The sequence below is a fragment of the Cynocephalus volans genome, chromosome 2 (assembly GCF_027409185.1).
Source record: "Cynocephalus volans isolate mCynVol1 chromosome 2, mCynVol1.pri, whole genome shotgun sequence".
NCBI lineage: Eukaryota > Metazoa > Chordata > Mammalia > Dermoptera > Cynocephalidae > Cynocephalus > Cynocephalus volans.
The window spans coordinates 151,706,115-151,715,821 of record NC_084461.1 but is presented as its reverse complement, the minus strand read 5'-3'; positions in this window follow the sequence as shown (position 1 = coordinate 151,715,821).

Genomic DNA, 9,707 nt, shown 5'->3' with positions numbered 1-9,707 from the left:
TACCCATTGCAGAAGCCCAACTTTTTGGTTGCAAGTAGTCTGTTTGCATTTATTTCTATGAAGATTTTTAGTTCATTTGCATGAACTCAAGTTAACTGAAACTAAAGTTTAGTACCTCAAAAATTGGGAATAGCAGCGAAGAACTGCTGCATCCCTGGACACCTGCCTCACTCTTCAACCACACATTTATTATTGTATGCTTTTTTTGTCATGTTGCTACCAAATCAGGAATAGAAGTTGTCCTGTTCCTTCTTGGCACTAACATAGAAGATTCAATGAGGTAAAGGAAGCATTTTGCGTTTGGTCTGCTCTACACGTTATTCATATTCAATAATCATACTCAGTTGGACTCTTTTCTTCCATGTGGCAGACACACTGTATTATCTTTTGCCCCTGAAAATATAGTTTTCATGCTGCTGTTGTCTTTTCCACCAAGACATCTGGCATGTATGTGTCTTCCCATCTGGCTTCACATCAAAAACATCTGGAGAGCTTTGAAAAATGCAGGTCTTGATTTCATAGGGTCTGGGTCGAGGCTTTGGGATATGTTGTCTATAAAGCTCCACTAGTGAGTTTTATGATTGGCTATGTTTGGGAACTACTGCTCCAAAGCATGTGTGTTCAGAGTCCCCAAGACCACCTCTGGGTTTGATGATTTGCTAAGAGGACTCACAGGACTCAGCACGAGGTTGTACTCATAGTTGTGTGTATTACAGCAAAATCAGCAAAGGGAAAAGTCAAAGTCCAGAGGAAACAGGCACAAGCTTCTGAGAGTCCTCTCCCCATGTAGTCACCCAGGACTACATGGTTAACTCCTTCCTCTGGCACTGACTTGTAACAAAGTGTGGAATGTTGTCTTCCAGGAAGCCCATTAGAGACCCAGTGCCCAAGATTTATATTGGGAGCTGGTCATATAGGCACCCTCTGCCTGGCACGTACCAAAATTCCAGATTTCCAGAAGGAAATCAACAATAACCACCTTGTTTGTACAAACAGTTTAGGCACATTAAACCATGCTTATCAGTTAGACAATGATGGGAGCCCTCTTGAAATCCAAGTTGCCGGATGCCATCCACGGGTCAAGCTTGCAAACAGGCCTTTCTAAGGGTAACAGTCTCAGACCTATTATGTTATATTTTTTCTATATAGTTGAGTAGAAAAAGATAAATAGTAGCTTGGTTAAAAGTATGCTAAACAAGTTTCTTTATTGGGTGGGAGGAGAGACTTCTGAATGAAAATGGAGGTTTGAGTGATGAGATATAAAATCCTCTTTCTTGAGGACCTTAATAAAATATACCTGCTGTGACTTGAGTAAGAAGCAGGTCATGAATGCAGGTTATGGGCCATCAAATTCTTCAACACCTGTTATTCCTTAGCTCTAGTCTTTTCACATAGAGAAGAATAGATAGATGTCCTCAAAGATGAAAGAGACAATGGACAAACGCACAACGACTCACTTTACAGAAAGTTCCATTCCCTTTTCCAGTTGTCTAAATGGGGTTGCTTTTCCTCTAATTATTGGAGAGGCACAATTTTAAGTCATGAGATTGAATGGTCAAGGCCTGTATCAAATCCAGGTCACTGAAAGCTGTGAGTCACATGACTCCACTTCAAGTCTTCCCCAAGAAATCATAATTTGGAAGCTCAACCTCATGGGCCATTAGGAATATTCTGCGTCATTCATTTTATGTTAGCAATACTTTGTATGACACTTTAATTTTCTGCAGCCAGAGGCATCTTCCTGCATCTATAACCTCCCAAGATTACCTGGTAGAATAGAGCCATCTGCTTTCAGGCAGGTGGATGGCAAAATCAAAGGGAAAGATGGTTGTTTATTCCCATGGGAAATTTCCAGATAGACAATCTGAGCATTTCATTGTTCAACTTGCACATTTTCTTCCTTCTAAACAACTAGACTTTCTCGTAAGTTCATTTATACATATTTATTTTTATTCAGTTCCTTATTTAGGTGAATAGTGGAATAGCATATTCCTTGTACAAAACCCTTCTGAAATGTAATAATGAAAGTCATTATCACTCATCATTGCTTTTCACAGTTGCAAAAGCTCCTTCCTTCTTATTGGACTTGTTTTCAATAAGTTTAATTTCCTCCGTCACTTTTCTCTCTTTTTTCATTTCTGAGAAAACACACCCTTCTTAAAAGTGTGGGCCAAAATTGGATTCAGTGTTTCTCAACTCAGATATACTGCAATCTGATGTATATCTAAATACTTTACAAAAACTATTGATGATCATATGTAATTTAATATATATCTTAATAATTTTAAAAAGTAGATGAAACACGTATTCAATTTTTTTCCCTTCTTTTCAAAAGTCATTAGTAGAACACACAAATTACATTGGTACAACACACAAATTACATGTATTGGGGTGTAATTCCCTGTCTGTTGAGAGTCAATTTTAAAAATGAATATGTTTTAGGGGAGTTTCAAGATGGCGGCGGCTGCGGCGGCTGGCGCGGAGTAGCTGAGGTGGAAAAGGTGGCCGCTGGGCCTCGGGCAGCCGGGAAACTTGTGGACCTTCCTCTGGCCATCTCTTAAGGGAGGACTGCTGCTGCTGGCCGGTCGTGGGGGCTCAACACCACTTTGCCCCCGGCAGGAGAGGCTGCCTCATTTACAGGCAACAGCTTTGAAGTGTGGAGCAGGAAAAGAACTGATTCTTAGCTGCAAAAGTGAGTCTTGAAACAGGGAACACGGCGCCAGGGCTGCTGTGGATGCAGCCAGGATCCCGGAGGCTGGGGCCGCACTGAAGGCGGCCAGCTGCCCTATCCAGGATTCGAGGTTTCAGGCCGGCATTAAAGAAGACTCCTGGGAGCGCCCGAGCGGCGCCGCGACTGAACAGCCCGAGGCGGCAGCGCCGAGAACACGGAAGGCAACAAACCAGAGACAGAGCGAGCGCCTGACCTGGCACAGCACTGTGAGTGATCCCAGGCACAGCTCTGTTCGGGGGGTGGATGCCCGCGCGGCTCCCCGCCTGCACCACCAGGCCACTCACTGCCCCGGTGCTGCCTCCATTTTCCCAGGTGCGGGCAGCTCCGCCCTGCTCGGCCATCACTGAGCCCATTTGCTTGGCCTGGCGCGGGGCTTTCCGGACCCTGCGGGCCGGCCTCCTCTCCCACTCCCTCCACGGTTCTCTGGCAGGGCTGGGGGTGTGGGGCGTCCCGACCAGTTTTGGGAGGGCTAGGAAGTACGGGCGGGCCGACTGTCACTCCACCACACCCTGGACTCCGGCCCGGTAAACTTCCTGTTACTGGGAGGCAGATACCATCTCTGCGACCACCAGTTTGGAAAAAAGCCTAACGAATTTCTGGTTGGGAATAGTGTGGTAGGAGAGTTCCCAGGTCCGCTTGAACCTGCCGGAGAGCAGGCTGCAGGCGGGCACTAGACTCGGTTTATACCGGGGGGATACAAAGGTGAACAAGACCCGAGAAAGATCTACACAGTGCTACAAAGGCACCCAGAGAGACCGGTTGTCTGTGCCTAGCAGAAACCTGGTAGACTTCCTGGGCGAGGCGGTGCTGAGCAGGGTCTTGAAGGCCCAGCTGATAGACGAGGGGTGCAGAAGACACGCCCCAACCCAGCACAGTGTGCACAGAGGGGGGAGACGTGCGGCCAGGGAGGCGGAGACTCGACAGAAACCACACACCCGGTGGGGTCGCCACTGCACGATCTAACAGCCTGGGCCAGAGCACACGGAACGGGGAGAAGTCCTGTACAGAAAGTGAAAGCTCAACAGAGATCACACACCCTGTGGTACGTGATCCACCAGCCCAGCAGAGTACAAGCTGACCAGAAAGGTGGATCCCTGGAGAAGCTCAAGACCCGAGGCAACCACACACACAAGACACTAGAGGCCAACTGAGCAGTCACGGCGGGAGCCATACCAAATTGGCAACCACAGCAACATCCTAGTTAGTCATTAGTCTTAAACCGGTGGACTGTGAAACCCCCTGCCACAATGAATAAACACCAAAAAAAAGACACCAGAAATACAAAAAATCAAGAAAGTACACCACCAAAAGTTAATAAATCTCATACTCTAGATCCTATAGAACAAGAAGCCCTTGAAATAACTGACAAGAAATTTCGAGTGATAATTCTAAGGAAACTGAATGAGATACAAGAAAACTCAGCTAGACATCATGATGAAATGAGGAAAAGTATACAGGATCTGAAAGAGGAAATATACAAGGAAATCAATGTCCTGAAAAAAAATGTAGCAGAACTTGCTGAACTGAAGAAGTTATTCAGCGAAATAAAAAACACAATGGAGAGTTTAACCAGCACGCTTGTCGAAGTTGAAGAGAGAACCTCTGAACTTGAAGATGGGCTGTTTGAAATAACACAAGCAGACAAAAAGAAAGAAAAAAGAATCAAGGACATGGAAGAAAATCTGAGAGAGATATCAGACAACCTCAAGCGCTCAAATATCCGAGTCATGGGTATTCCAGAAGGGGAGGAAAATGGAGATTCCATTGAAAACATATTCAACAAAATAGTGGCAGAAAACTTCCCAGGTATAGGAAAAATCACAGATCTTTAGATCCAGGAAGCTCAACGATCTCCAAACGTATTCAACCCAAAAAGGCCTTCTCCAAGACATGTCATAGTCAAATTGGCAAAACTCAGAGACAAAGAGAGAATCTTAAAAGCTGCAAGAGAGAAGCGTCAAATCACCTATAAGGGAGCCCCAATCAGGTTAACATCAGACTTTTCATCACAAACCCTAAAAGCTAGAAAGGAATGGGATGATATTTTCAAAATACTAAAAGACAAAGATTGCCAGCGAAGAATACTCTACCCTGCAAGGCTATCCTTCCGAAATGAGGGGCAAATAGTATATTTCTCAGACAAACAAAAACTGCGGGAGTTCACTACCACAAGACCACCCTTACAAGAAATCCTCAAGGGAGTACTGGGTTTGGTTCCTGAAAAATAACTACCACTGCCATAAAAGCCTAAGAAAAATCTAAACCCGCTAGTACAATAAAAATGGCATTCATGAAGAGAAAACAAGCTAACAAAAACACTATCTACAACCTAAGGAACCAACAAACAAAGAAACCAAACAGTAAATCAGAAAGCAAGGAACAAAAGACACCTAAGACAACCAAACAACCAATAAAATGCTAAGAATAAATCAACACCTTTCAATAACAACTCTTAATGTAAAAGGCTTAAATTCCCCAATTAAAAGACACAGACTGGCTGACTGGATCAAAAAGCAGGACCCAACTATATGCTGCCTACAAGAGACCCACCTCACCCATAAAGATTCACACAGACTAAGAGTGAAAGGATGGAAAAAGATTTACCATGCAAACAGAAAAGAAAAATGAGCTGGAGTGGCTATTCTTATATCTGACAAAATAGACTTTAAACTAAAAACCATAAAAAGAGACAATGAGGGACACTACTTAATGATAAAAGGACTGATCCATCAAGAAGACATAACAATCATAAATATGTACGCACCCAATGTTGGAGCAGCCAGATTTATAAAACAAACTCTATTAGACCTAAAGAAGGAAATAGAGACTAATACCATAATAGCAGGGGACCTGAACACTCCACTGTCAATATTAGACAGATCATCTAGGCAAAGAATCAGTAGAGAAACACAAGATCTAAACAAGACTCTAGACCAATTGGAATTGGCAGATATCTACAGAACATTCCACCCAACAACCTCAGAATATTCATTCTTCTCATCAGCACATGGATCATTCTCCAAGATAGATCACATATTAGGTCACAAATCAAGTCTCAATAAATTCAAAAAAATTGGAATTATCCCATGTATCTTCTCAGACCACAATGGATTAAAACTAGAAATTAATAACAAACAAAACTCTGGAAACTATACAAACACATGGAAATTAAACAGCATTCTACTTAATGACATATGGGTCCAAGAAGAAATCAAGCAGGAAATCAAAAAGTTTATTGAAACTAATGAAAACAATGATACATCATACCAAAACCTGTGGGATACTGCAAAAGCAGTATTGAGGGGAAAATTTATTGCATTAAATGCTCACTTCAGAAGAATGGAAAGATGGCAAGTGAACAACCTAACACTTCACCTTAAAGAACTAGAAAAACAAGAACAATCCAATCCTAAAGTTAGCAGACGGAAAGAAATCATTAAGATCAGAGCAGAACTGAATGAAATTGAAAACCAAAAAACAATTCAAAAGATCAACGAATCAAAAAGTTGGTTTTTTGAAAAGATAAATAAAATTGACAAACCATTAGCATGGCTAACAAAAAAAAGAAGAGAGAAGACTCAAATAACAAAAATTAGAAATGAAAAAGGCGATATTACAACTGATTCATCTGAAATACAAGGAATCATTCGAGACTACTATAAACAACTATATGCCAACAAATTTGAAAATCTGGAGGAAATGGATAAATTTCTGGACACACACAAGCTCCCAAAACTGAACCGTGAAGACGTAGAAAATTTGAACAGACCAATAACAATAAAGGAGATTGAAGCTGTTATCAGAAGGCTCCCAACAAAGAAAAGCCCAGGACCAGATGGATTCACAGCAGAATTTTACCAAACATTCAAAGAGCCATTGACACCGATTCTTTACAAACTATTCCAAAAGATTGAAACGGACGCAAATCTCCCAAACTCATTCTATGAAGCAAACATCATCCTGATACCAAAACCAGGTAAAGATATAACCAAAAAAGAAAACTACAGGCCGATATCCTTGATGAATATAGATGCAAAAATCCTCACTAAAATACTAGCAAACAGAATACAGCAACACATACGAAAAATTATTCATCACGATCAAGTGGGATTCATCCCAGGGATGCAAGGCTGGTTCAACATACACAAATCAATAAATGTGATACACCATATTAATAAACTCAAACACAAGGACCATATGATCATCTCTATAGATGCTGAAAAAGCATTTGATAAAGTTCAGCACTCATTCATGACAAAGACCCTCTATAAGTTAGGTATAGAGGGAAAGTATCTCAACATAATTAAAGCCATATATGACAAACCCACTGCCAATATCATCCTGAATGGGGAAAAGCTGAAAGCTTTTCCTTTAAGAACAGACACCAGACAAGGATGCCCACTCTCACCACTCCTATTCAACATAGTGTTGGAAGTACTAGCCAGAGCAATCAGAGAAGAGAAGGAAATAAAGGGCATCCAGATTGGAAAAGATGAAGTCAAACTGTCCCTGTTTGCAGATGACATGATCCTATATATCGAACAGCCTAAAACCTCTACAAAAAAACTCTTGGAATTGATAAATGATTTCAGCACAGTAGCAGGATACAAAATCAACACACAAAAATCAGTAGCATTTCTATTCTCCAATAGTGAACATGCAGAAGGAGAAATCAAGAAAGCCTGCCCATTTACAATAGCCACCAAAAAAATAAAATACTTAGGAATTGAGTTAACCAAGGAGGTGAAAAATCTCTATAATGAGAACTACAAACCACTGCTGAGAGAAATTAGAGAGGATTCAAGAAGATGGAAAGATATTCCATGCTCTTGGATTGGAAGAATCAACATAGTGAAAATGTCCATACTACCCAAAGTGATATACAAATTCAATGCAATCCCCATCAAAATTCCAAAGACATTTTTCTCAGAAATGGAAAAAACTATTCAGACATTTATATGGAACAATAAAAGACCACGAATAGCCAAAGCAATGCTGAGCAAAAAAAATAAAGCTGGAGGCATAACACTACCTGACTTTAAGCTATACTACAAAGCTATAATAACCAAAACAGTATGGTACTGGCATAAAAACAGACACACTGACCAATGGAATAGAATAGAGAATCCAGAAATCAACCCACACACTTACTGCCATCTGATCTTTGACAAAGGCACCAAGCCTATTCACTGGGGAAGGGACTGCCTCTTCAGCAAGTGGTGCTGGGATAACTGGATATCGATATGCAGGAGAATGAAACTACATCCATACCTCTCACCGTATACTAAAATCAACTCAAAATGGATTAAGGATTTAAATATACACCCTGAGACAATAAAACTTCTTAAAGAAAACATAGGGGAAACACTTCAGGAAATAGGACTGGGCACAGACTTCATGAATACGACCCCAAAAGCACGGGCAACCAAAGGAAAAATAAACAAATGGGATTATATCAAACTAAAAAGCTTCTGCACAGCAAAAGAAACAATTAAAAGAGTTAAAAGACAACCAACAAAGTGGGAGAAAATATTTGCAAAATATACATCTGACAAAGGATTAATATCCAGAATATATAAGGAACTCAAACAACTTTACAAGAAGAAAACAAGCAACCCAATTAAAAAATGGGCAAAAGAGCTAAGTAGGCATTTCTCTAAGGAAGATATCCAAATGGCCAACAGACATATGAAAAAATGCTCAACATCACTCAGCATCCGGGAAATGCAAATCAAAACCACATTGAGATACCATCTAACCCCAGTTAGGATGGCTAAAATCCAAAAGACTATGAACGATAAATGCTGGCGAGGCTGCGGAGAAAAAGGAACTCTCATACATTGTTGGTGGGACTGCAAAATGGTGCAGCCTCTATGGAAAATGGTATGGAGGTTCCTTAAACAATTGCAAATAGATCTACCATACGACCCAGCCATCCCAGTGTTGGGAATATACCCAGAGGAATGGAAATCATCAAGTCGAAGGTATACCTGTTCCCCAATGTTCATCGCAGCACTCTTTACAATAGCCAAGAGTTGGAACCAGCCCAAATGCCCATCATCAGATGAGTGGATACGGAAAATGTGGTACATCTACACAATGGAATACTACTCAGCTATAAAAACGAATGAAATACTGCCATTTGCAACAACATGGATGGAACTCGAGAGAATTATATTAAGTGAAACAAGTCAGGCACAGAAAGAGAAATACCACATGTTCTCACTTATTGGTGGGAGCTAAAAATTAATATATAAATTCACACACACACATACACACATACACACAGAAACCGGGGGGGGGGGGGAAGAAGATATAACAACCACAATTATTTGAAGTTGATACGACAAACAAACAGAAAGGACATGGTTGGGGGGGAGGGGGGGAGGGAGAAGGGAGGGAGGTTTTGGTGATGGGGAGCATTAATCAGCTACAATGTATATCGACAAAATAAAATTAAAAAAAAAAAATAGGATATTAAATGTTTAATGCTTGAAACTCAAAAAAAAAAAAATGAATATGTTTTAAGAAGCAAGGATCTTTGGCAGTAAATGTATTATGGACTGATAAAAATTCACTATGGGTCAGCAACTAAGAACAACTGCTCTGTATGTGTAAGAGTAATGCAGAACATTGAAGAAAGACCATGTCTTGCTCCTGGTTGTCAAACGCCTCTCTAACTACAGACCACTATATTTGTCTCTATTTGCCTGGCACTGAATGCCCATGCTGTACTTCACATCTACTGTTATCCCCCTGCATTGGCTATTCATTTTCAGTTTATCTTCTATAAGCTCAAGCTCTTTTCTCCTATGCTTGTTTCTCCATTTCTCCCTCTCTTTCATTTGAAGTGGACCCTCTGTCATTTGCTTGTTGAATGTCTTCCTATATTTATGACTTCCTATATTGAGACTACTGCTATTTTCAATATCAAGGTAATTAAAAATTATATTTCCATAACTTAGAATATTTCTAA